Source organism: Lepidochelys olivacea (genome assembly GCF_965140295.1).
Source record: "Lepidochelys olivacea isolate rLepOli2 genome assembly, chromosome: 2".
In the NCBI taxonomy this organism is placed as follows: Eukaryota; Metazoa; Chordata; order Testudines; family Cheloniidae; genus Lepidochelys; species Lepidochelys olivacea.
Genome location: NC_140412.1, coordinates 36,917,648 through 36,943,430, shown reverse-complemented (window position 1 = coordinate 36,943,430; position 25,783 = coordinate 36,917,648). Strand labels below are relative to the sequence as shown.

The window sequence follows — 25,783 nt, the reverse complement described above, 5'->3', positions numbered from 1 at the left end:
TGACGAAACCTGTCTTCATGCCCATGGCAATGTCCTTCCTTTCTCATCTCATCTCTCCGTGAAAGTGATGATCTTAGTAGCCATCACCTCATGTAGACAAGTCAGTGAATTGACAGCCATGATGGCCGACCCCACCTACATGATCTTCAACAGAGATGAAAGTTTCCCTGTGTCTCCACTCTAAATTCCCCCCAAGGTGGTGTCAGAGTTCCACTTGAATCAGTGTGTTCTCCTCCCAGTCTTCTACCCCAAACATCACAGCTCCATCATGGACAAGTCCTTGACATCTGCCGTATCCTGGTGTTCTATCTCCTTCCATGACTTGCTATGACTCTTCGTCTCCATTGTTGACTTTTGTAACCAGCACGCCCTCTCCTCCCAGTGCATTTCCGAATGGTCTCTGGGTGCATTCGTGAATGCTACACCCTTTCAAACCTCATGCCAACTGACGACATCACGTCACACTCCACCCAGGCTCAAGCGGCCACATCATCATCCCTAGCTGATGTCCCCTAGCAGGACATTTGTCATACCACGATGTGGTGCTTCATACACACTTTCACTATGCACTAAAGTATCACCCATGCAATGACTGCACACATCGCTATGGGCCATGCTGTGCTACAGACTGTGCTCCCGAGCACATCCTCGCACCCACCTCCACATTGATCACTGCTCGCTACTCACCCGCATTGGAATCCTTATAGGTACCATCCCTCAAAGAAGAAGAGGAGGTTACGTACCTGTAACTGGAGGTTCTTCGATATGTGTGGTCCCTATTTGGATTCCAATATCCGTCCTCCATCCTCCTTTGCTGCAGCTTCTGCTACTTAGCAGTAAGAGGGATCTGGAGAGGCATCCACCTGCATGGCCTATTATAACCTTGGCTCCAAGCATGAGGGGATACATGGACAAAACCTTCTGGCTCTGGCACATGGCACTCATGGACTCCCACGCTGGAATCCAATTAGGGACCACACATCACAAAGAACCTCCAATTATAGGCAAGTAACCTCCTCTTTGAGGTTCTAAAACTGCATGACAACCATAGACAACCAAGTAAAAGTAGTTGGCAAAGTTACTTAATTAAAAATAGTTCATTTAGTTAAAGGTTTTCAAACTGCTTAGGTTTTTTTAAACGATGAAAGTACTTCACTGAATTTTTAAATTCTCTGGATTTCTGTTAGTATTATCATACTTTGATTATTAGAATGATAACTAAGTGAACTGAGAAATCAAAGTCTAATTTTTAAGTTTAAATTGAACTGAAATTATTTAAATAGATTAAGATTCAAGACATCACTTTCTCTTGCTTGGATTCAACCTAATTTGAATTGATATGTATATTTCTTCTTTAATATTAATGGCTTCAAAGTAGCCATGAACACTTCTGGTAAAAGGCAAGTGAGCAAGCAGCCTCTCAAAATCTGTGAAAACAAATGGAGGGATGGGAAGAATGTGGTCACGCTGGGCAGAAATGAGATTTTTCTGATTATGATATGACATTTAGCTACTGTAATAATGGCCACAATAAAATACATAGTTTTGGATATTCCAGGTCTGGCTATGTCAGTCCATGCCTTTCAAGGGTTGGTTTTCCTTTTTTCTTTCATAGATAGATCTCTTAAGAGCAACCATTGGAGAACTTAGAGCCTGATCAAAACTCCATCAAAGTAAATGGAAAGACTCTCATTGACTTCAACCAGGTTTAGGGTCAGTCCCTTAGAGTCTAACCTACAGCTGTAATTAAAAAAGGAAAAAATATTTCTCTATTGATACCTGGATTTCTTACTAATCAGTTAATTAAAAAGTGTGACAAAAATGGGCACTTCAGTTGCTGCCATAAGAGAGGCTGCTATTTTCTTTGCTCTTTAATCTCTTTTAGTAGGGTTCAGGAAGTTGCTTTTAGTGAATTGTTTTTAAACTGCTCTAGGTAAATCAAAGCTTTCAATAGAGTAATTTAGAATTCTATACAGAATAAACCCATGCAGAGCCACGTCAGGAAACTTCCTCCCCTTTCTTCCTTTATCTCCTGTGAAAAATTGATAAAACATTCAACACTTTCTTTGAAGTAGATCATTTGTCTCAGTAATGTTATGCATTCTGAAATATTTAAGAAAAAGGCAAATAACATGTTTGTCAAAGTTCAGTCTTTAACCTTTGCTATTTTCAGGAATCCTGGGATTCTTTACTAGAAAACTCCTTTCAAACATTCCTCTAAACAAATTTTGAACAGAAGGTATTGCTTGGGTAGTTTCTCAGGTCAATCCTCATAATAACTTGGTTGACTCCTGAGTTCTGTATGAACACTGAATTCTTTTCGATTCCAAGACATAGACTGCTTATATAATGAAAGATATTTTTTAGCAAATTCTTTGAATAAAAGTAGTCTAGAAACTACAAATAAAAATGAAAGAGCACATGAAGATAGAGCCTGATCTTCTTTCCTTCCCTCCCATTTCCCCCTGCCATACCATTTGGGAACATTCACAGGAGGTACTAGGAAGGAGGAAATGTTCACAAGGTTTTCCTGGTGGAGATTTTGCCTGAATTGTTAAAGGTTTCCCCTTCCTTTTCCCTTATCAAAACAATTCATGGAGCCTGCTCGCATACCCCGCAGATCCTGCAAAGGCTAAATCATCTGGGCGGAGTCTTTCTGATTCTGTACTGGCTCTGTATCCCCAGAGTGCTGTACTGAAGCTACACTGCCATGGCTTCCTCAGCCTGTGGCCGCCCATAGAACCCCTCTTCAATGCAAATCACCATCATGGAGTGGGGACTAGTCAGTTATTACAGCTTGAATCTGTATCGATTTCTGTGGAGTTGCCAGGAGGGAGATTTGAGGAGAATATTCTAGTTTTCTAGTAAAGAATTTTCTTCCCCACATTCAACATTTTTTTTTGGCATATCCCCTCTCCACTCATGGATTGCTGGACTCATGGAGTGCACTTTACAGACTCCAGGGCAAGTGATAATGTAGCCATGGAGGTGGCTGATATTCTCATTATGATGTTTTCCTGCCTCTGTCAATTTTGGAAGATTAATGGGTAGGTAAACAACCTGCAATAATTTCTTGATATGACAGTAGCTTCAAGATAGGCATTATAAGTACAATTACTGTAAGTTATAAAGTTCTGATTTCACCTTATTAGTTATTACTGCAAGTGGCATCAGCCCATAACATTCTTGTTAATGAGTTCTAAACATGGAAAACGTATTTACGCATATTCCAGACTCCCACATATGATGCTAATTTTTGGTTGAAAACTGAAGTGATTAAATAGTGTGCAGATGTGAATATCCTTTCACAGCCAGATACAGATACTTACATTATGCATTTTTGATAGCAAAGACATCAGTAATAATTTGCCTGATCATGTAGGGAACTGAAACAAACAAGTAAAAAAGGAATTAATGCAAAGCCTCCTATAAACAAAATGATAGCTTAGTTATTAATATTAAAGGCAATTATACTGATGGAAAAATAAATTCTAGGCACTGAGAGATTTTTTCTTTAATTACCAAGTTACAAAAAATAAATGTTTGTCTCTTCCATATTTGTTCAAGTTGTTTTAAAATGTTGCCTTGTTACTTAAAAATAATAGTGTATCAGAAGAACGTATACAGTAAAGTTGCACTTCATTTTTTTCAAATATAGAGATCTTTGCAATTACAGAGCCAGAAGACTAAACAGTTCTCGAACATTAAGTTATATTTGCAACCTGTTACAGTATTCAGAAACCATATCAAGTGCTATTAAGTTCCAGGCGTAGACCTTTATCAAAGTTAGTTCAGCAAATCCCTTGTTTCAGTCACAGGTGTGTAACTGCACACCTAGGATTCTTCGAGCACAGTTTAGGCATTATGGCACAGCAGGAGACTCTATGAATATTTAATCAGCTAAATTTGGCTTCAGCGGCTGGAAACCAGCACCTATATATATAAATGATGAAGTCATTACTAGTAATAAAGTAGAAAACATAGTCAGGTTTTCTCTTTTTTCTGAGCTGTTTGCTTAGAGCTTTATTTGGATAATGTCTACAAGGAGTTCTTTACTGATAGCCTGAGGAATTAAATGAAAAAAGCCTGACTTACACCTGCAATAAGGTTCCTAATTTATGTGTCAAGCACATCATATAATGGAGATGCAAGCCTGACAGTTGTTACCAAGCTAATACAAGTGGCTTTATGAAGACAGCTTTTGCAGACCTTGGACTTTAATGAGTTTATGGTGAGAGATTATGTAAACTGAGAAAATACTACTGTGCTTTAACAAGGTTTCACCAAAGTTTAAAAAATAAGGATTTGAAACCTACACATTCCTTGGCTTTCATAATTATAAAGATGCCTTCATTCAGAATAAAGGAGCTCAACGGAGAAGCCTGGATTTCAGGTAGTTAAATTGGATTTCAGTCAATTGATATGTTCTGATGTTTATGGATTCTTGTGAACATAATTTCAACATAGTTAAGATCTTTTTGTCACTGTAGGTCTTTAATAAATTAATTACATAAATTTTTAAAACAATATGCATAAGATTAATAAAAATCTTGAATCAGGCTGGGAGTAATACAAAGCACCTTAAATATAAAAATTGCTGAACAGTTTGTAATTATGAGAGAGTCATAAATGTCATCTTGTTAACTGAAATTAAAATATTAACTATGAATGCGATGAATTTGCCATCAATATGTAGATGTATCTACCACATATCTTTACATGTTTTGAACATCTTGGGCACCATTCATCGACATCCTTCTTTTATCTGCTCATTTTTCAACTTCACCTCAATAGACACATACCTTTAGACTTGTGACTGGTTAATTAATTCCTGATCCCAAACATTTCCATCATGTGAGTATCAAAGACTATATTGAGTGTTATTACCAAATTTTTGCATAGCTTTCATATAGTTTTTAGATGGGGAAAGTGTAAATTATCCATAGTATCTTTCCCAAAGACCATATCAGCTCCTACAATGTTTTTGGGGCTCCAGTTTAAATAACTTTTTCAAGGTTTGTACAACAGTTTATTGATGTTCGGTTTTAGTTCATCTTTATAACTGTAAACCATGTGGGGAAACCTATGTACTCATTAATAATTGTTTTTTATATTCTTATATGAATAGGAAAATTGAATTCCATCCTAAGTGTTCCTCAGCTGTGGGTTTTTGTTTTTGTTTTTTTTGGTAATATGTAATCCCACATTACTTGGCAGACAGAACTGGGAAAGGTAGAAAAAACTTTTGCATATCAGATATCCTGGCCTTAATTGTTTCAGTAAAGGAACATTGCGACTGAATGGGTATTGCAAACATACATGCTTTTAAGGGAACATATACAATCAGCTTGCCATTTATCCTATAGGTCCATCAAGCACACCATTCTATAGTACATTTTAAAGAGAACTGCAAAGCAGAGTTAGTTTACTTTTCCTCCACAGGACAGAGTTTTACTGTTGTTGTTGAACAAAAGGCACACAAGATTTATTTTTTGCAATAATCCAATCTTGCAGTTTTTTTTCTAAATGAACGTGATGGTTACCATGGTTTGCTAGTTTCTTAACTTATTTACCTTAATTGCATGTGTAGTTGTTTAATCATAGGAGACTCTATCATTTAAAAAAAAAGCCCTGTACCCAGGATCTTTAGACTTATTTTAATTTAATTATGCCAAAGGTTAATTTTGGACAGTACACTTAAACCACTTTACGAAGAACAATATTGAGGCAAGTATACTGTGGTTGCATTATGAATTTTAAATTGCCTTAAACTATAACAATTTAAAAGCTTTTAATAAATTTCCTTTTATTATTACTTTTAATTATTTATGATCATGTATTAATAATTTTTAGTATGCCCTTCCACTGTGGTATCTGGGTGCCTCACAAATTTAAGAAGAAAACTGGATTTTTTAAAATGGCCACGTCGTCTCTGCTTCCCATTTTAGTGCAGCACTGTCAGGATCAATTATCAAGAGGTCATTTAGGAAATGTCATGTAAGAAGGTGCATTTTAACCTGTATAGTAAAGGTGAGGAGACTTGGATTCAGTCATATGTCTCATGATATCTAATCTATAGGTGTATGCCTTCCTCCAGAAATGTCCTGCACCTGATTTCCAGGAAGCTAAACCTGGATTGTATCACCTGGAACATCCCTGTTGAGCACAGTTGACATGTTGATGAGCAAATCTTGAAATAGTCACTGAGAGAACTGGGTCCTAACTCATTTAGGGCTTTAATGATAAGGGAAAAAACCTTGCAATAGACACTGTGGTGTATTGGGAACTGTCATAAATATAAAGGGAAGGGTAAACCCCTTTGAAATCCCTCCTGGCCAGGGGAAAGCTCCTCTCACCTGTAAAGGGTTAAGAAGCTAAAGGTAACCTTGCTGGCACCTGATCAAAATGACCAATGAGGAGACAAGATACTTTCAAAAGCTGGGAGGAGGGAGAGAAACAAAGGGTCTGTGGGTCTGTCTATATGCTGTTTCTGCCGGGGATAGACAAGGAATGGAGTCTTAGAGCTTTTAGTAAGTAATCTAGCTAGGTACATGTTAGATTATGATTTCTTTAAATGGCTGAGAAAAGAATTGTGCTGAATAGAATAACTATTTCTGTTTGTGTATCTTTTTTGTAACTTAAGGTTTTGCCTAGAGGGATTCTCTATGTTTTGAATCTAATTACCCTGTAAGGTATCTACCATCCTGATGTTACAGGGGGGGTTTCTTTACTTCTATTTCTATTAAAAGTCTTCTTGTAAGAAAACTGAATGCTTTTTCATTGTTCTCAGATCCAAGGGTTTGGGTCTGTGGTCACCTATGCAAATTGGTGAGGCTTTTTATCCAACAGTTCCCAGGAAATGGGGGGTGTAAGTGTTGGGAGGATTGTTCATTGTTCTTAAGATCCAAGGGTCTGGGTCTGTAGTCACCTAGGCAAATTGGTGAGGCTTTTTACCAAACCTTGTCCAGAAAGTGGGGTGCAAGGTTTTGGGAAGTATTTTGGGGGGAAGGACGCGTCCAAACAGCTCTTCCCCAGTAACCAGTATTTGTTTGGTGGTGATAGCGGCCAATCCAAGGACAAAGGGTGGAATATTTTGTACCATGGGGAAGTTTTGACCTAAGCTGGTAAAGATAAGCTTAGGAGGTTTTTCATGCAGGTCCCCACATCTGTACCCTAGCGTTCAGAGTGGGGAAGGAACCTTGACAGGAACCAACATAGAATCTGGAACACTGGTGTACAGTGCTCTCCTTGATGAGTTTAACGCAAGAGATGGTGGTCTTCAGGTTATACCAACTATTGTTTTCAGAATTTTTCAAGGTCATTCACTGGTAGAGATCATTACAGTAGCTTTCCCTGCCGATGACCAGCATGCGAATGACTCAGATAAAGTACACATCTGATTTGAAAGTATATGGTGTTTGGACTAGCTGAAGATAGAAAATAGTATTTCTGGCTACCATTGTCATGATGAATCCAATAGGACTCAGACATTCTGCTTCACTTCCACTATATGAGCACTGATGTCCTTAACAGAGTGTGATTAGAGTCCGAGCCAGTCTCCCAAAGTGCTGCCTTCTGCCAGTCAATGTAACATCCTTTCTCTGCAGTTATCCATTTTTATCAAGCATTCAGATAGCTTGGGACAGTGTTCCCTCCATGTTTGTAGATATGGTGAGGAAGAGAAGACTGTTCCTACAAAATTACAAAATCCTGTGTATGTATCTAAGATTGTAGGAAAAAGTTCTGATATTTTATTATTAGAGAAATAGTATATAATTATAGACTGTGTCATAGTACATATATAGAAAGGGTTAGAAGTTTGAGGTTACAAACTTTGTAATTTGCTGATTTGTTTGGGGTGATCTGAATGACTTCTAACATGTCTATGTCCTCGTAAGTAACCACCCCTCCAAAACTGACGCACTAAGCCCTTTATGCTACATTCCATAGTCATGTTCTCTCTCTCTTCCTCCCTCAAAACGTGATACACCCATACCTTGAATACTGCATGCAGTTCTGGAAAGATATATTACAATTGGAGAAGGCCAGAGAAAATGATTGGGGTATGGAACAGCTTCCATACAAGGAGAGAATAAAAAGACTGGGACTATTCAGCTTAGAGAACAAATGAATAAGAGGGGATATAATGGAAGTCTATCAAATCTTGAATGATATGGAGAAAGTGAATAGGGAAGTGTTATTTACCCCTTCACAGAACATAAGAACAAGGGATCACCCAATGAAATTAATAGGCAGCGGGTTTAAAACAAACAAAAGGACGTACCTCTTCACACAATGCACAGTTGACCCATGGAACTCATTGCTATGGGATGTTGTGAAGGCCAAAAGTATAACTGGGTTCAAAAAAGTATTAGATAAGTTCAAGGAGGGTAGGTCTATCAATGGCTATTAGCCAAGATGGTCAGGGACGCAATCCCATGCTCCAGGTGTCACTAAACCTCCAACTGCCACAAATGGACTGGATGATAATGGATGGATCACTTGAAATTGCCCTGTTCTGGTCATTCCCTCTGAAGCATCTGGCACTGGCCACTATCAGAGACAGGATTCTGGGCTAGATGGATCATTGGTCTGACCCAGAGAGGCCAATCATTTGTTCTTATGTACATCAATACACACACACTTTCCAATACATATTAAGACATTAACCTCTCATGTAATGACCTTTTTCATCTTTTGCTTAACAGCAGCAATTGGAATCCTTGTGGTTACTTAGGAGGGTTTTTTTTTTAGTTTTTGGGGGCAAGCATAAACAGCCAAATGCATCAATATGGATGTAGGACAAGTAAGCACTGAAACAGTTATGACATTTGGCCAAACTGATTGCATCTTCATTTCTACATGAAAGAAAATATTGCAGCAAAGATTAGTGGCATAGCAAAATCATTAAACAATCATTTTTATCAGCTATTTTACAACAAATAATTACAATTTTAAGAGATGGCTTTGTTCCTTTAATTGATTTAATGGGCAAAATTCATCCCTGGTATAACTTAATTGAAGTAAGTGGTATTACACCAATGGTGAGTTTGGCCTGAGTGTGTTAAGGTATGACTGAATGAATATATTATCAAATAGAGGTTATATTTTATTTTGTACAAGAGCAGGAAAATCCATCTTGCAGTAAGCGTTGAGGTAATTTTTTTAATAAAGAATATTAAATCATGTACATTTATTCTGTTTTAAAACAGAATAAATAAAATCACTTGATATTGAATGTAAACTAAATTATTTTTAAAGTAAAACTAAAAATTTAAGTATAATACTCACTGTGGGGAAAGTCTGTCCTCAGTTACAATAGTGTAAATCCAGAATAATTCTATTGACTTCAAAACCAACAGAACAATTAGCTGGGATTTATACCAATGTACCAGAACTACATCTAGTTGTGGGAAATTCTTATTTGAACATTGTCAATTTGTGCACGCTTTAGAAGAAAATATGTTTTCTACCACATAGAGTTTACCTTCTAACAGGCAGTACAGTTCAGACCCACACACACACAGCATTGGATGAGAATCCAGTCTCCAACTAGTGCAGAACATATTTTTTGTGTTTTTTTCCGATCTTACTTTGGTGGTTCTCCATTGAAGAGCTTGACAGAATAAAATTTTTAAAGGAGAAATTTGACAGACAATGTGACAATTGGATAAATTTGATAGTGGAAATGCTACAGACCTCTCAGGCCCAGGTTTCTACCTTGCAGGCACAGAATGTGGTCCTACACACTCAAGCTGCACCACCTTCAGCTCCGACCCCCGCTCCCTGCCAGCCCCCTCTTCTTCTACCAGGCCAGCACAATGGTGATTATGACAAATTTGGTGGGGTCCTAAATCAGTGTTGGCTCCTATTTCTGCTATATCCACAGTTGTACCCCATTGACCAAGCTGTGACCAACTGCACCCATGCCTTTTGAGGCATCATTTGAAAACGAATAACTCGCTGGTCAGTAATATCATGGTGAAATGTGTGTAGAATCATTAAATGTAAAGTTATGACCATAAGCAGAAATTATGTCTGAAATGTATTTACCAGAGAAGTCTGGAGAGTGGGTAAACCTTTTATTCAAAGACAAAAGACAAGCTGATCTAGCCAGGTGTCATCAAAGCTGATTGGCAGTCACCGGTCAAGTGGCCATTCTTTGGCAGCAAAGGGGGCAGGAACCTGGATTTTAACAAACAACAACATGGAACTCTTTCACCACGAGACTCCATGTCTCCATCCTCACAGCTGGAAGTAAGTTTATCTTGGGTAACTCTCAGGAAAATGCATCTCAAAGGGTGACTGGACTAAAACAGTGAGGGCCAAACCACACCAGGTATTCTATCCTTCTTCTTTCTCTTTCACTCTTGTTCTTTCAACTAAGCAGACAAAGTAACCAGCCCTTTGTACTTTGAGGGCAGATCCTGACTTGAGAATTTGGTCAGCAGTGTTGCTGGGAATCTGGCATAAGAGATTTTATCTTGAATCCAAGTCTAGTTTAAGTTTCAGCACCAGAAAGCATTTTATATTTATTTCTCTTATAACCATTTCTGACTTTAATGCCTTATACTTGTACTCACTGAAAATCTTTGTAGTTAAATAAACTTATTTTATTCTTTAATCAAAACTAATCCAGTGTTCTGTTTAATTAGAGTTGCCAAACAATTCAGTTTAAAGTAGCAAACACTTGTACTTTGACCCCTTACACACGCAACAGACCTCTGATATCCAAATTGTCTAAGGGAGGGCTGGACAGCTCAGAACACATGTTTTGGGGAAAATTCAGGACTGGGAGTGTGTTGGGGGTCAAGCTGCAAGCAATAACCAAGGCTGCTGGAAGCCAGAGTGTAGCTAACGTACAGCTGGTAGGCAACAGCTACTCAGGGTCTGACCTGCATGGTGTTTGGGTGTTCATGAGGGGCCCAGATTGGGAGCTACAGCAGTAAAGCATTGTGAGACACCCAAGGTTGCAGGGCAGGTGGTGGCACAACCCCTCACTAGTCTGGATTGCACCCCAGAATGAGATGCAAGCCCAAGTGGGATTGATTATTAACCTGCTTACTTGGGAGGTCTTTGTCTTTGCTCTTGGGACAACTTGAGGTGGAATCCCCATCTGGATTGTATGCCTTAATCAACCTGTGCATCAAGATCAACTGCTTGACCAAATGCCCCCAAGAAAAATGATGGCCTTCCCAGATCCTGCCAGCTCTGACCCAGTTCTCCCTCCATTGTCCAATCTGTGCCCTGGTCAGGAAATGCCATACCCGAGCCCTGACTGGGAAGGAGGGATTGGGCCGAGTGGTGCTCTTCCTTTCTCCCCGACAAGCCACACCAACTCTTGTCTGCGGGTACCTTGGTGATGGCCAATCCACATCCTACATATCTCCAACTCCCTCTCTAGCTCTGGCATCCTGTAATGCCTGACATCAGCATAGAGCTGCTGGTGGACTCAAGCGCTTCAGGCAGTTCCATGGACCTGGAGTTTGCCTGAGTGCACAATATCCCCACCAAGGATTGCCCTGAGTTAGTAGAGTCCATATATGGGTCACTCCTTTCATCAGGACTGGCCATCCACCAGGCAGCTCTCCTAGGGGTAACTATCCTTTGAGAACACTGAGAAGTTCTCCAGTTTGGACTAATTTGTGCACCACATTCATCAGTTGTCCTTGGCATCCCCTAGCACGTCACCCAAGATCTCTGCAGACAATCCTATTTCCCAAAAGCTGACCTGGGACCAGAAACCATTTGCAATGTACAGTAGAACCTCAGAGTGATGAACTGACTGGTCAACCACACACCCCATTTGGATCTGGAAGTACACAATCAGGCAGCATCAGAGACCTAAAATAAAAAGCAAATACAGTATAGTACTGTGTTAAATGTAAACTATTAAAAAATAAAGGGAAAGTTTAAAAAAAAAAGGATTTGACAACTTAAGTTTCCTTTCTGGAAACTTTCTGTGCTTTTTTTGTTTAAATTAAGATAGTTAAAAGCAGCTTTTTTTCTTTTGCATAGTAAAGTTTCAAAGCTGTATTATGTTAGTGTTCAGCTATAAACTTTTGAAAGAACAGCCATAATATTTTCAGAGTTACGAACATTTCAGTGTTACAAACAATCTCCATTCCCAAGGTGTTCAGAAGTCTGAGGTTCTACTGTATTTGATCTTCTAAAGAATTCAGAGATATGAATGGAACATCCAAAAGTAAATCCAGCAACCCCGGGGACATTCCAATGGCTCCAGGGATTCCTGTTAAATATCAATGCTACGTCAATGTGTTCAACAAAAAGAAAGCCAACACCCTGCCAACCCATTGCCGCAATGACTGTCCCATCAACGTCCAGCCAGGAGCAGACATTCCCTTTGGGCTCACTTACTCCCTCTCATAACCTGAACTACAGGCACTGCAAAGCTATCTCAGGGAAAACCTATAGAAGGGGTTCATTTGCCTCTGCACATTCCAGCTGTTTGAAAGACTCTGCTCTGCCAAAGTCTTCACAAAGTTGGACCTCCACCAAGTTTAAAACGTAGTGAGGATCTGGGAAGGAGACAACTGGGAGACCACTTTCCATACCAGGTATAGTCATTTAGAATATATTGTCATACCAGTTGTGTTGTGCAATGTCCCTGCGAACTTCCAGCATGCCATAAATAACAACTTTAGGTACATGCTGAATCAATGAGGACATCCTAATTTTCTCCAAAAGTCAGGACCTCCACAATCATCCATGTGTCTTGGAGAGACTCTGCCCAACCCACCTTTATGTGAATTTTGAGAAATGAGAGTTCTATAAGAACACAGTGGAATTCTTGGGATATATCATCTTGCCCAAGGGACTCACAGTGGACCCGCAAAAGGTGGTGGCAATATCTGACCAGGCCACATAAACTGGCAGCAATATCTGACATACACAGGGGTTCAATGATTCCTGGGGTTCACCAGTTTCTACAGGCAATTTATTAAAGGGTTCTCTAGCTTACTAGCACCTGTAACAATATTCTTGCAAAAGGAGCCTGGTTCACCTGGTCCACGGAGGCTCAGTCAGCCTTCAATCAACTGAAGAGAGCATTCACCTTAACATCCATCCTGATTCACTCAGCTCCCATAAAACCATTAACAATTGAGGCCAATGCCTCAAAATTTGCCATTGGTGTAGTATTATCTCCACATGTGGGCTCCTGCAACCTACTCCATCCCTGTGCCTTTTACTCCTGGAAGATAACTCCAGCAGAAAAATATTACGATATTTAGGACAAGGAGATACTGGCTATCAATGCGGTTTTTGAGGATTGGAATCCCCTCCTAAAAGGAGCCTGAATTTCCCAATCCAAGTCCTGACAGATGACAAGAACCTGGAGTGCCTATGAACTGCTAGATGCCTTAAACTACAGGTCCCTTTTCTTTAACTTGATTTGACTTCATTGCCCGGGGCGAGAAACAGGAAGATGGATGTCCTATCCCACAAGGCGGAATATTTCTAGCCTGGCGAAGAACCCTCTGCCACAGTACTCAATGTCTTTACCTTTGTCAACAGCATGATTGATAGCAGTCTGATGTGCTCCATCTGCTATCTGCTCCCTTTCAGAAGCCAGATCCACCAGACCCTGAATGATGATGGTATCCAGTCCAACTTTGTGTTCTTACTACAGAATGGCCTTCTTTATTCCAAGAGTTGTATTTATATTCTGGAGAGACAGTTTAGGCTTCAGGTATTGAAATTATGCCACGATTTGCCACTTGTGGGCCATTTTGGCCAGTTCAAGACTTGGAATCCAGTCTCAAGAAGCTTCTGGTGGCCAGACGTATGAGCTTACATCAAGGAGTATATAAGGTCCTACAGCCTTTGCAGCCATACCGAGAACCCATGAACAAAACCCCTATGTCTCCTCCAATCTCTGCCCATGCCTCCACATCCTTGGTCTACAGTATCAATAGACTTCATCATAGAACTGCCATGCTTCCAGGAACACTTGGTAATCTTGGTTGTCATTGATCTCCTAACAAAGACGGTGCACTTCTTTCCATTTTATACTGTTCCTACTGCATGGGAGACATCTTCGCTTTTCCTGGAAAATGTCTTCCGGTACCACAGGTTACCATTGTATTGGTCCAGGATCTCTAGTTCATCTCCTGATTCTGGCAGGAATTTCTCAGACTCCTTGGCATTGAGCCCCGCACCTTGTCAGCAGCTGACTAAGGGAAAACAGAGAAGGTCAATGAAATCTTGGAGCAGTATCTTTGCTTCTTTTTGAGTTACCACCAGGACAATTGGCTTCCCCTACTGTGCTATGCTGAATTCAAATACAACAACGCAATCCACACCACAAACCAGTGTAGCCTTTTCTTTGCAAGCTATGACTTTCACCCCTAATTCCACCCAGACTTACCTGTGAGTTCCCCAGTACTGGCCGCTGCAGATTTAGCCTCCCACCTATACCAGGTGCACTGGGACCTCAAGGAACTCTTGCATTCTGCCAAAAAAACCTATAAACTCCATGCAGACTAAGATTGTCAGGCTGCCCCCAATCTGACCAAGGGAGAAGATGTGGCTCTCTTCCCAGAACCTTAGATTGAGCTGCGCATCCGCCACAGTAGACTACGAATACCTGGGCCCCTTCAAGATTATAGAATGGGTAAACCCTTTCAAGTTTCAAGTTACAGCTGCCCAAGTCCTTGAAGATCCACCCTGTCTTTCAAATCTCACTTTTAAAGCCCTGCATTGAGAACCCATACCCAAACTGCTCCTACCTGCTACTGCCACCTGCTATACAGACAGGCGGACTACTTGGTTCCCTACAGTTCAACTCTTAGCAAGTAGGGGAAGGCTCCAGTATCTGGTCAACTGGAAAAGCTACAGTCCAGATGAGTGGTCTTGGGAACAAATGGAAAACATCTATGCCCTGGGCATGTTGTGAGAGTTCCATCAGAAGTAACCCAAGATACGAGGCTCCAAGGCCCCTAGGAGGTGCTCTTGAAGGTGTGGGTACTGTCTGGAAGCAGGGCCTGCAGCAGAACCAGTCTCTGGGCAACCTAATGGGCACAGCTGGCCCTGTAGTAGGCTGCCTGGTTGACTATACTGCCTGATTGACTGGAAGAGTCAGCATACTGGATCTTAAGCCCAGCAGCAGCAATGGGTTAGTGGCTGTTCAAAGTATTGGCCCATGGATGTGATAGCTTGTGTGCTTGCTTCTTCCCATCCTTGTTTCAGCCCTGCTTCTGCTTTGGCCTCAGTCCTGCCCCTGCATTGCCTCACTTCAGGAACCCGGTTCTGACCCTTGGCTCTGATTCCTGACTTCAGCTCTGACACTTAGTTTTGGCATCTGGCCTCTGATTCTGGCTCTGACCCTGGGCTCCTATTCCTTACTATTGACTCCTGTTCTTAGCACAAGTCCTGGCTCCTGTTCTAATCACTGTGCGTGACCACCCATATCACAGTCACTGACCATACCTTTCTTGGTGAGCTCTCTCACTAGCTCCTCTGAGAAGTCCCTCTCCACAGAAGCTTTCTGTCTTCTGTAGGCCTCCAGACTGAGCACTCCTAAACCTTTATTATGCCCAATTGTTCCTTAGTTAATGATCTGCTGCCCAGCCTTCTAGGTAATTCTTCTTTCATATGGCATTTGAAAAGTAACAGGCTGGGATTATAATTGAATCTTAATATTTGAAAGCCATTCTAATGCTTTTGGGGTAGCTAGGTGCCACCCTGCCCCTGTGCCATCGCTGTAAGCATGAATGGGGCAGTTGTCCATGACATGTCACATAGGGTTTGTACCTCACTACAGTCACAATTTTATGATTCCCTGATTATCTATTTGGGGAGGAGATAACCACACCTTCCATGCATTGCCCAAAAGTGGTTGAGTGCAGTCCATTGCCTATGGGGAAGGCAGAATCCTGGGATTTTTTTTGTTGGCTCTTCAATCAGGTCTTTGTTTAGGATTTCACAAGAGGGCCATAATTCAAGCCAGCAAGTACTGGTGTCCTTTCTGTTGGCCTGCAGCACTGTCACATGGATCCAGAAAGGCTTCCTCGATTTGAGATGGGGGCGTGGCAGTGAATTGAGTCTCGGTGTATTGGCAGGTCTGGCGCAGCCAGGATCTTGCACTCCCAGAACATCTTGTCTGATGTTGGCTGGTACAATGGGAGCCATAGTATTGGGAATGATTTGAGAGAGCCACTAGTAATACTGAGCATGGTATTGATTTCAATATCAACAAGACTGATGTGGGAGCTGTTGCACCAAAGTGGCAAACAATATGCCACTGTTTGCAAGACCAAGGCTGTACTGATGTTTGAAGCATGCATGTATCACATTCCCTGGATATTCAAGCAAGCTTCTGGATGATGTTAACTCTTGTCTTTTTCTTCCTTTTTGTGTTGTCAAGGTGTTGGCAATAGTTCAATGTCTGATCAAGGGTAACTCCAAGTGGGTTCTAGCCCATGAAAGCTTATGCTCAAATAAATTTGTTAGTCTCTAAGGTGCCACAAGGACTCCTCGTTGTTTTTCCAAAATACTGGGGACTGTGGTCATGTGAAAGAAGCAGACCACAAAAGTTCACTTTCCGCTGCACTTTGACCTCACACTTTTTCAAGTGGAAGGCAGAGACAAGTGTTTTCAAAGCACTGGGTTTCAGTCACCAAACTTTTTGAAATATATCTGAACTGTCCAGAGGTGGTTGTTCATGAATTTCTCTATGGCCTCCAGAGACGATGCTTGCATTGCTAGCACAATGTCATTTGCGTAGATAAATTTACAGGATGATGGGACCAGAATATCGCTGGTATAGTGCAGCCACTAAAACGGATCCCTCTGAGAGGCCATGTTCCATCTCCATAATTTGCAGGTGTATGGTGAATTTTCTGTTACTCAGCATCTTGAATCTGATGGTTGATTGGCATGGGAAAGCTAATACTAACTTCAGTTGAAGATCTTTGAACCATACGTATCAGATACAGAAGAAAGATCAATGAATGCTGCTGCTGTTTTTAATTGTTGCTGGTAGCCAGATTCTATGTACTTGGCTAAGGCCAACACCTGGTCACAGCAGTTGTGACCAGTTCTAAATCTCGCCTGCTCTTTAGGAACCGGTTGCTCCAGGATTAGCTGTAACCTTTGAAGTAAGAGCCATTCCAACAGTTTATAGGGAGATGGGTCTGGTAGCTTTTTGGGTCAGTGGCTTCTTTTCCAGGCTTCAAAATGGCTATGATCTTGGCTACCTTCCACTCTTTTGGTATTATGCATGAAGAGTTGATGTTGCTGAAGAAGTCTGGCAGCCACCTTCTTGCCTTCAGACCAAAGTTCTTCAGGAATTTTGGATATATTCAATCCATTTCTGCTGCTTTCCTGGACTTAGTGTTGGAGAGAACCTTGTCCACTTCATGAGAACATAAGAATGGCCATACTGTGTCAGACGAAAGGTCCATCTAGCCCAATATCCTGTCTTCCGACTGTGGCCAGTGCCAGGTGCCCCAGAGGGCATGAACAGAACAGGTAATCATCAAGTGATCCATCCCCTGTCACTCATTCCCAGCTTCTGGCAAACAGAGGCTAGGGACACCATTCCTGCCCATCCTGGCTAATAGCCATTGATGGACCTATCCTCCATGAATTTATCTAGTTCTTTTTTGAACCCTGTTATGGTCTTGGCCTTCACAACATCCTCTGGAAGGAGTTCCACAGATTGATTGTGCATTGTGTGATGAAATACTTTCTTTTGTTTTAAACCTGCTGCCTCTTCATTTCATTTGGTGACCCCTAGTTCTTGTGTTATGAGAAGTAGTAAACAACATTTCCCTATCTACTTTATACCAGTCATGATTCATCTACTATGTAGGGGACATAAAGGGATGAAGACAACTGGTACTGATTCAGTGTGTGGTAAAGTTGGTTGTGGACTTGCTGCCCGATTTTTTTATCCATTGGCACATGGGAATTGGTAATTAACTGAGCAGAGATGGTACCTGCACTTACTGATATGGTTTGTAGGCTGCTGGAGCTGCACTGCCTAAAAGTTTGAGGAACTTCCAGGCTTTGCAGCTTCAAGTCAAGCACCATCATGGTTTTGCACAAACTTTTTCTTCTAGCTGAGTTCAAAAACTCAAGCAATACTATTGTGGTTTTGGACTTTTGTCGGCTTGATATTGTCAGAAGAGTACCTCATTCTCTTCTGTTGAGCAAGGAGTGAATGCTTTTCTAAAGCCCCTTGCAATGTTTGATTTCACAGCTGATACTAGTAGGCCTACAAAGCAGTGGTAATTGAGCTGTATATGGTGGGATCTGGTTTATTGAACCCTTGCTGTTATCACCACATAGAAGGACCAATCAACAGATTGTAGATTCCAGCACGGTTTCAGGAAGGATTGAATGAGTGGAACTTGTAGGCCTATACAAATCACAATAGGTAGTGTTGGCTGTTGGTAATGTCATTGAGAACTGACCTTTTGGATGGCATGGGGTGGCTGCTGATGTCACACGACACAAAACAAAGGTCAGAAGTGTAGCATTACCTCCATTAGGCCGACTTGAATGTGCCAAAGTCTTTGGTATTGTAGAGGAGGTGCTGGTCTTCAATGAAAGCTCAGGATGTCAGCTGTTCTCCAGCAGAGTTGTTCTTGTTATAGCCCCATAGGCTGTTGTGGATATTGAAATCACTGACATGGATGGTAGGATGGCTTGGTGCTAGTAATGCTAGACATGGCCATTCCATTGATGGTGGCTTGTACCCATTTATAACTGTCAGATTGCTGATTTTAATGGCAATTGAGCTGGGGTTTGTGATAGGCATGACCTGGATGGAATATTAAGGTCATGTTTTATGTACATCATGAGTCCATATTTGGGATGATGGCTTGCAGATATCAGGACATATCTGTTGATCTTTGATTGGTGGCCTTCACTCTCCAGGTGTGTTGTAGCACAAAGACACTGATATTTTGAGTCTGTAGGATCACTGTGATGTAATCACACTTTGCATTGGATGGCCCTCGAGGTTGAACTCCATAATGTGCAGTGATGGACTGATTTGAAGGAAGGTTTGGCCCTTACATGGGCCATTATTGCCATTGCTTTTCTGACCAGGAGGTCCTCTAAGGATGTTTGGCTGCACATAATGGGGAAGACGGTGTGAAGGTTGTTGTCTCCTCCTAAGTAAATTAACTTCTCCGAGGTGGATCTGGGTTGGGTTGTTCTCTTTATCAGCTGCCCTGTGAAACATGGATAGTGACCTTTGATATGGTTCAGTATGATGCTTTAGCAATCATAAGCCATTGGTTGGTGTTAATCAGAGTGTGCCCAGTAAAAAGTAATATTTGTTTCCCCAATAATCCAAGCTTTTAATTTTTTTCAGCATGCTATGTACAGTGAATTCTGGAATTAGTTGCCTCAACCATTAGAGTATCCAAACTTGAGGGCAAGAAAAATATGAAAATTTTTGTTTAGAAATCTGATGAAAGCCTGTATTTTAACCTTTTATGCAACCAAGTAGGATGGGAATAAATACCTTTGGCTAGTCCCAAAGAATATTATTTTGATTTGAAGGGCTTCTTAAGGTATACGCTTGTGTGTAACAGGAAGAATACTGAAGAGTTTGACCTCTGTCTTGCACCACCAATATTAGATTATCCAGAGTTGCTGGTATGCTGCTGAAAAGCTCTTGGAAGCTTCAGGGTCTTAGAAAGAAACTGATGACTAAGCAAAATAACCTTCTCAAAAAAGGTAGATCAGTCTCTCATTTTCTGAGTTAGATTATGTCCAGAAGTGACTCCTGCCAAGAGAAACAGAGGTTAAACTAATAGCTCACTGAAATCCCTTATTGCTATTTTGCAAAATGAGGAAGGCCCAGCACAGTTTGGAGCCAGAGAGAAGGATCGTAAAGTTGACCCCAGTTTTCACTAGGAAAAAGCAAATATGGCCAAATTGTGCAACATAACAGATTTGACCATATGCATAATCCTAATTTATTAAGAGATTTTTCTTATGTCCTCTAAGGACTGTCCTGAAGCAGCTGTTTCAGCAGGTTATATTACAAATCTCCAGCAGTGACCAAAACAGAGATTGAAGAACTTCTCAAAGAAGCCTATTTTGCACAGGATGACTTCAGTTATTGCGCTGTTCCAAGAATGCACTGACTCCTTTAGCATCAATAAATGGTAAAAAGGACTGAGTTAGTAAACGTGATTAATGAAGTTGGTGATGGGCCAACTATAAGCTCATCTCATTGAAACTAACATTCTAGACCTGCCACAATCTGGATTCAGGCCAGGATTTACTGTTTAAAGCATTTTATCTGTCTGGAATATAAAGAAAAAATAAAATGTTTAAAGAAACACTGTCACATTCTGGGAAACTTCAGGGTGCATAAGCAATAAACATCACACACTAATGTTTCAACCTGCTCCTGGCACCTGGGATCTCCAGAGAATTGACAGCATTGTAATAATAGGCACTGACTTTGCTCCAAGAGCCTCGATGCCATTTCAGCATAGTTTTGTGGCCTAAAATCCACTCTTAACATACTTTTTATTATTACAGCTAAATAGCCTAGTTACTGCAACAATGTTATAACAGGTTTCAAAGTTATAACGAAGAATCATACCAAATAAAAGGTACAAAGTGATGCTGGTTAAATAGATCCAAAACAGTTTTTGTTAACTTTGGTTTAGTTTTATTTAGTTACTTATTTTCTGCTACAAATGTACAAGGCAAGTGGCAAATGGAACACGTGTTGGGCCTTTTTTAAAATAAACTTTCGTCTCTTAGTTAAATATAAGCAGGTGGTCTAGTCTTATTTTTCTTGGAATATAGGGCACCTGTGATCACAATCAAACTTGTAACTAGTATGCAATCAAATACACGATCTGTGGTTTTGGTTATGCCCCTCTCTTGATAATCTCAAGCATTTTGAAATTATTATAAGACCTATATTTTTCATATAATTTAATGTGATACATCCTGTATTTTTAATATTATACAGAAGTTTAGCAAATGGTAATTTTTCTGCAAGATATAGCAGTCTTACTTTTCATATAATTTATTGTAAAGGTGTAAAATAAAAATGACTTGGAATTTCAATCCATTTGATTAAATTTAAGATGCATTTTTACTTTACAAGAAATCTGCAGGCAAAAATTATTTATAAATAAGCAATACTTTATACATTGCAATTACAAATGGATTTAAAATAGTGGATAAGTTTTGTTCTATTGTTAAGAAGAATTACATACTGTGAAGTAGTAAACTGGTGTGTAAGAATGTACACAGATCATACTACTTAGTCTAGCTGTGTCTGAGACTGCTACAGATGTGTCGCTCTTATCCTCTATGTAAATGTTCATTGCCCTTCTCCAGACACTGGCTGATTAGACTGACATTTATGTCTTTGAGGAGTCTGCTTATCTTTCCAACTATATTAAGATAGTAGCGGTGAAAGTAGGGGATATAATTTATTTATTCAAAAAGCTTGCTTCAAATGCAGAGGTACTAGCCACCAGTGGTCTTCGGAGGTGGTGGTAGTAGTCAGAAGCTTATCATATTATGTCCATTAAGTGATGATAGAGTAAAGGAAAGCCCATGCTAAAACATTAGGAACTTCTCTGTTTCTTGTACAGATTAGGATTGTGCAGAGTCAAAATAAGGTGAAGATTTAGGTAAATCCAATCTTCAATTTGGGTCAGTACTTGGCTAAAAACAGAGAACTACTTAAAAAAAAAGAAAGAAAATGTGTTTTGAAAAATAAACTAAATTCAGAGTTAATACTGAAATGTCATCTTTGATATATCTTATGTAGTTATTGTGACATATTAGTAAAGAACATTTAATTTTTTTGAACATCAGCAATACCTACTATAGGCACTAGATGGTGTTTCAGCCTTTACTGTGAATTAATGAACATTTGTGTGTTTCAAAAGATACTGGCAACCTTTTAGGATGCAAATTTTTGGTAACTTCAGAAAGTGAAGATTATTAGAGGTGTTAAGAGAGCAGAATTTTGCATTTTTCTCCATTTAAGGTGGACACTGTACTAGTTTTTAAAATAATTCACACACAGAATCTTCCATGTTTGTATAGGCACACATTGTTTTCTTATATATATATTTTTTCCAGGTTGCTGTTAAACAATGGATAGAGGAGTTAAAATGCAAATGCAATTTGAAAATTGTCTTTAGATTATGATTTTGTCAGAGCATGAATCAGTCCTTCTCAGTTTTAAAACAAAATATAACCTTAGCATATTGTGTGTGCTACTGGAAATAAATATTTTTTATAACAGGAATGCTACTAGAGACTGAGGAATAAGATGTAGAAATCAACTCTGACCTCTAATAAATCAGAGCCTGAATATTTTTGTATACATTAATTAATTTGCCTACATATGTGACAGTGGCATTTTGTTAGTTCTTTAATGTTACTTTAAAAAAAACCCGGTAACTACTTATCTCAACAATTTGAACAGCTAAATGTAAGAAGCAGTTTTCCTCATGAATAAATATGCAATGTATTTGAAAATAAGTGTGAGTTATAGCTGGTATTTCTGATATTAGCAAACAGGTAAAATGATGAAAAAATATGAAAAGCAAAGGGCTATATATTTTTCGCATGTTATATTTAAAAGTCACTCTAGCATAGAACACTTTAATATAGCTTTCTGTTTTCAATTTCATTTATTTTCATGTTTTGTAGGGTTGTTTTTTTTAACATTTATAGTATAATTTCATTCAGATCTGATCCATTTTGCTGTGAAAGTCTATAAGAAATATAATGAATTATCTCTAGAGCCAATCTGATTTTTCTGAGAGTCAGTTGGATATTCTATGATTACTTCTCTGGTGTGTGATCAGAAACAAAGGAGCTGATCCAGTCTCAGTGGCAGTCTATGAGAAACAGATTCCAAACTTTAGAGTGGAAATGAAATGACAAACCAGGATACCACAGATTTCTATCCCTTTAAGATTGGATAGTGCCTTTAAAGAAAGGGACAGATGTTGGTCCAACTTCTATCATAAACATATCTGTTTCCTCAGTTATCTCGTGGCATTGGCAACTGTGCTGCCATGTGCTGAGCTAGCTTTTCAGCTACTCAGCCCAGCAGCGGCTGGTATTACTGCAGAAGTAGCTCATTAAATCACACAGGGCTATAAGGGAAGGAAATTGGTATATTTCTCTCTGACAGCTCGCTGTGGGTAACCCAGGAGCAAGTTCATGACTCCTGGTAGGGGAAACCTCCAACCATCTTCTGTTGGAAGGACTGATCACTGTACCACATTGCTTTGTGGCAAAGGTGAAAATGCTAGGCATCCTGAAGTGCCTCTCTTCAAGGGAAAAATGTAGCTGGGGACTAAGGAGTTATACACTGAGTGGTTCAGCTTGTGCGGCTTGGTTTCAGTGAATCATTTAAAATCTCTAACAATACCAGAAAAATACTGTAAGAAGACTTTTAGGGATCTGATACTGCAGTGGGTTACTTGTTCAAAATTGCCACTGACTTCTGTGCCTGAGTAATGATTGCAGGATTGGGTCTTTAAGTATAGTGTCATATATGTGAAAAGTTTACCACTTCATTCAGTGGAAACTCTGCCTGTACAGAAGGCAGCTACAGACATTACATCTATTTCTGGTTGGAAAATGGTTTTCCCATCCCAGGAAAATTTTCAGTCCCCTCCTCCACTCCCCCCCCCTTTCACATTGGAACAAAATGGAGAATTTCTAAGTTTTTCATGAAAAAACAGAGAGAGAACAAGAAAGATCCCATAATAACCAAATAGTGTACTCAACTGGGTTGTGTAAGACCTAGCTTCAAGCCTCTGCTCTTCCTTATTCTGTAACTATTTAGCTCTTCTAGGGCAGTGACTCTCAGTCTTTTCAGGCAATTGTACCCTTTTCAGGAGTCTGATTTCTCTAAAACCTACCTGCTTACAAAATCAGACATACAAATATAAGTGTCACAACAAGCTATTACTGAAAGATAGCTTGCTTTCTCATTTTATCATATAATTATACAACCACTGTTCTAGGGAGTCTCTTGCTTTCTAGCTCATTTTGACTAGAAATTCTATCTTGGACTTGAGAAACCTTCTGGACAAAAGTTTCATCAACATTTTCCCACAAAAAGTTGTGCTTTTGATGAATTGGAAGGTTTTTCTGATTTTTTTTTTAAATCCTTGAAAAATTCCTGACCAACTCTAATTACAAGTTTGTGGTCACCCATCACAAAACCTAATCCTGTTTCAGAAGGCAAAACGCTCTCCCTCCTTTGTTTCTAAAATTTCAACTTGGAGCTTTGGTCTATGCTCTGACTTATCTGTGGGATGCATAGCATTCCTGTCTTCAGGATATTTATATATAGAAGATAGTCAAGTGGTTCACTGATGTTCATTGTGAGGAGATCATGCTACCTCATACAGATACCTGAGGTATCTCTTTTTGACACTTTGATAAGCTTATTTAGGTTGTCATGTCAATAAAATCTCACTGAATTGAACTGAAATGAGTTCTCAAAGCTTGAATATTAATGATGAGGATATTGCCACAGTAAAAATGAAAAGGACACCCCCTCATAACATAAGAGAAACAGTCATCATCCTGGCGGTTTTCAAATGAGGAAGCCACTCAGTCCAGCTTTAGCAGGACCTCTCTCTTTTAAGTCGCCTTCCAAATGAAGCTTCCATAGAAATATTTTTGGTCAGAAATGATTAGGCAGCCTGGCCCAAGTTTTCAACTGGGTAACTCATTGGAGATTAAAAGAACCGTACAGTTTGTAGCTTCTTCTTACTGGATATTTTTTGGTGGTTTGAGCTGCTGTGTTAAGAGACAGGTACTTCATTTTCATTGTGATGTCTTTCTCTGTACTGGAACTCTCTTCTTGACTAAGACATTGAGTGTTATACCTCCATAGCCTGATCATCTAGTTAGTTACATTTACTGAAAAACTGGTCAGGAGCATTAAGAAAGTTCTGGTTGAGTGTTTCGTAGTGCAAAATAAAAAAAATGAATGGCTGATCAAGCTTGGTTAGTGGGGATGATTAGCCATACCTACGGCTGGGTGTTGTTCTCCTGAAAAATATGTACATAAGATGTATAAAAATGTCAGCACACAGACCACAAAATAGTAGAAGGAAGTATACAAAAAGAGACAAGCTAAGACATGTGAAAAGAGGAAGGAATTAAAAGACTAGATTAGTGAATGAGTACTATATAAATTAATTGTTTCAAAACAAACTGAAACAGATGTATTGTTTTATTATAATGACTTTATAAAGTATTACTTTTGTTTTTACCCTTTGGACATGTTCTGGCATATAGTCGTATATATTTACTTTGTATTGTGGTAAGATTAGCTACATAATCAAGTTCCAAATTACCTAGTGCTGGAAATGACCTGCACTAATGTAATCAATTACAATCTCAAGACCCTGTAGATGAGCACATTTTATTATAATAAAAATAACTAAGTACAAAATATGTAATAGTTACATAATTGGGAAGTTGCAATAAATTTTTGAATAATCAGTTATTAACACAAAACAAGAGTTAAATAATCTCCCCACTTCATTGTTAAAATCATTCCCATAAATATTGAATTTTTACCTTTGTGTTTACTAAATCAATTTAATTTAATTGACAGCAGTTTAATTTAATTTACAGCAGTTTAAAAAATCAAGTCAGATGCCCCATTTAGCCCTGCAATTAAATATAGAGGTCCAGATACTAAGCTGGTGAAATCAGCATATCAAAGTTGAAGTCAGTAGAATTATGTTTATCTGCACCAGCTGAAGATCTGATACAA

General features: G+C 39.5%; 1 protein-coding gene across 1 annotated transcript in view; it reads left to right on the top strand.

The window, feature by feature from the left end:
• Positions 1–25,783, top strand: part of RIMS2 (regulating synaptic membrane exocytosis 2) — a gene marked incomplete at its 5' end in the record, with an annotated part of 744,128 nt that overhangs the window by 192,117 nt on the left and 526,228 nt on the right. The window lies entirely within an intron of this gene.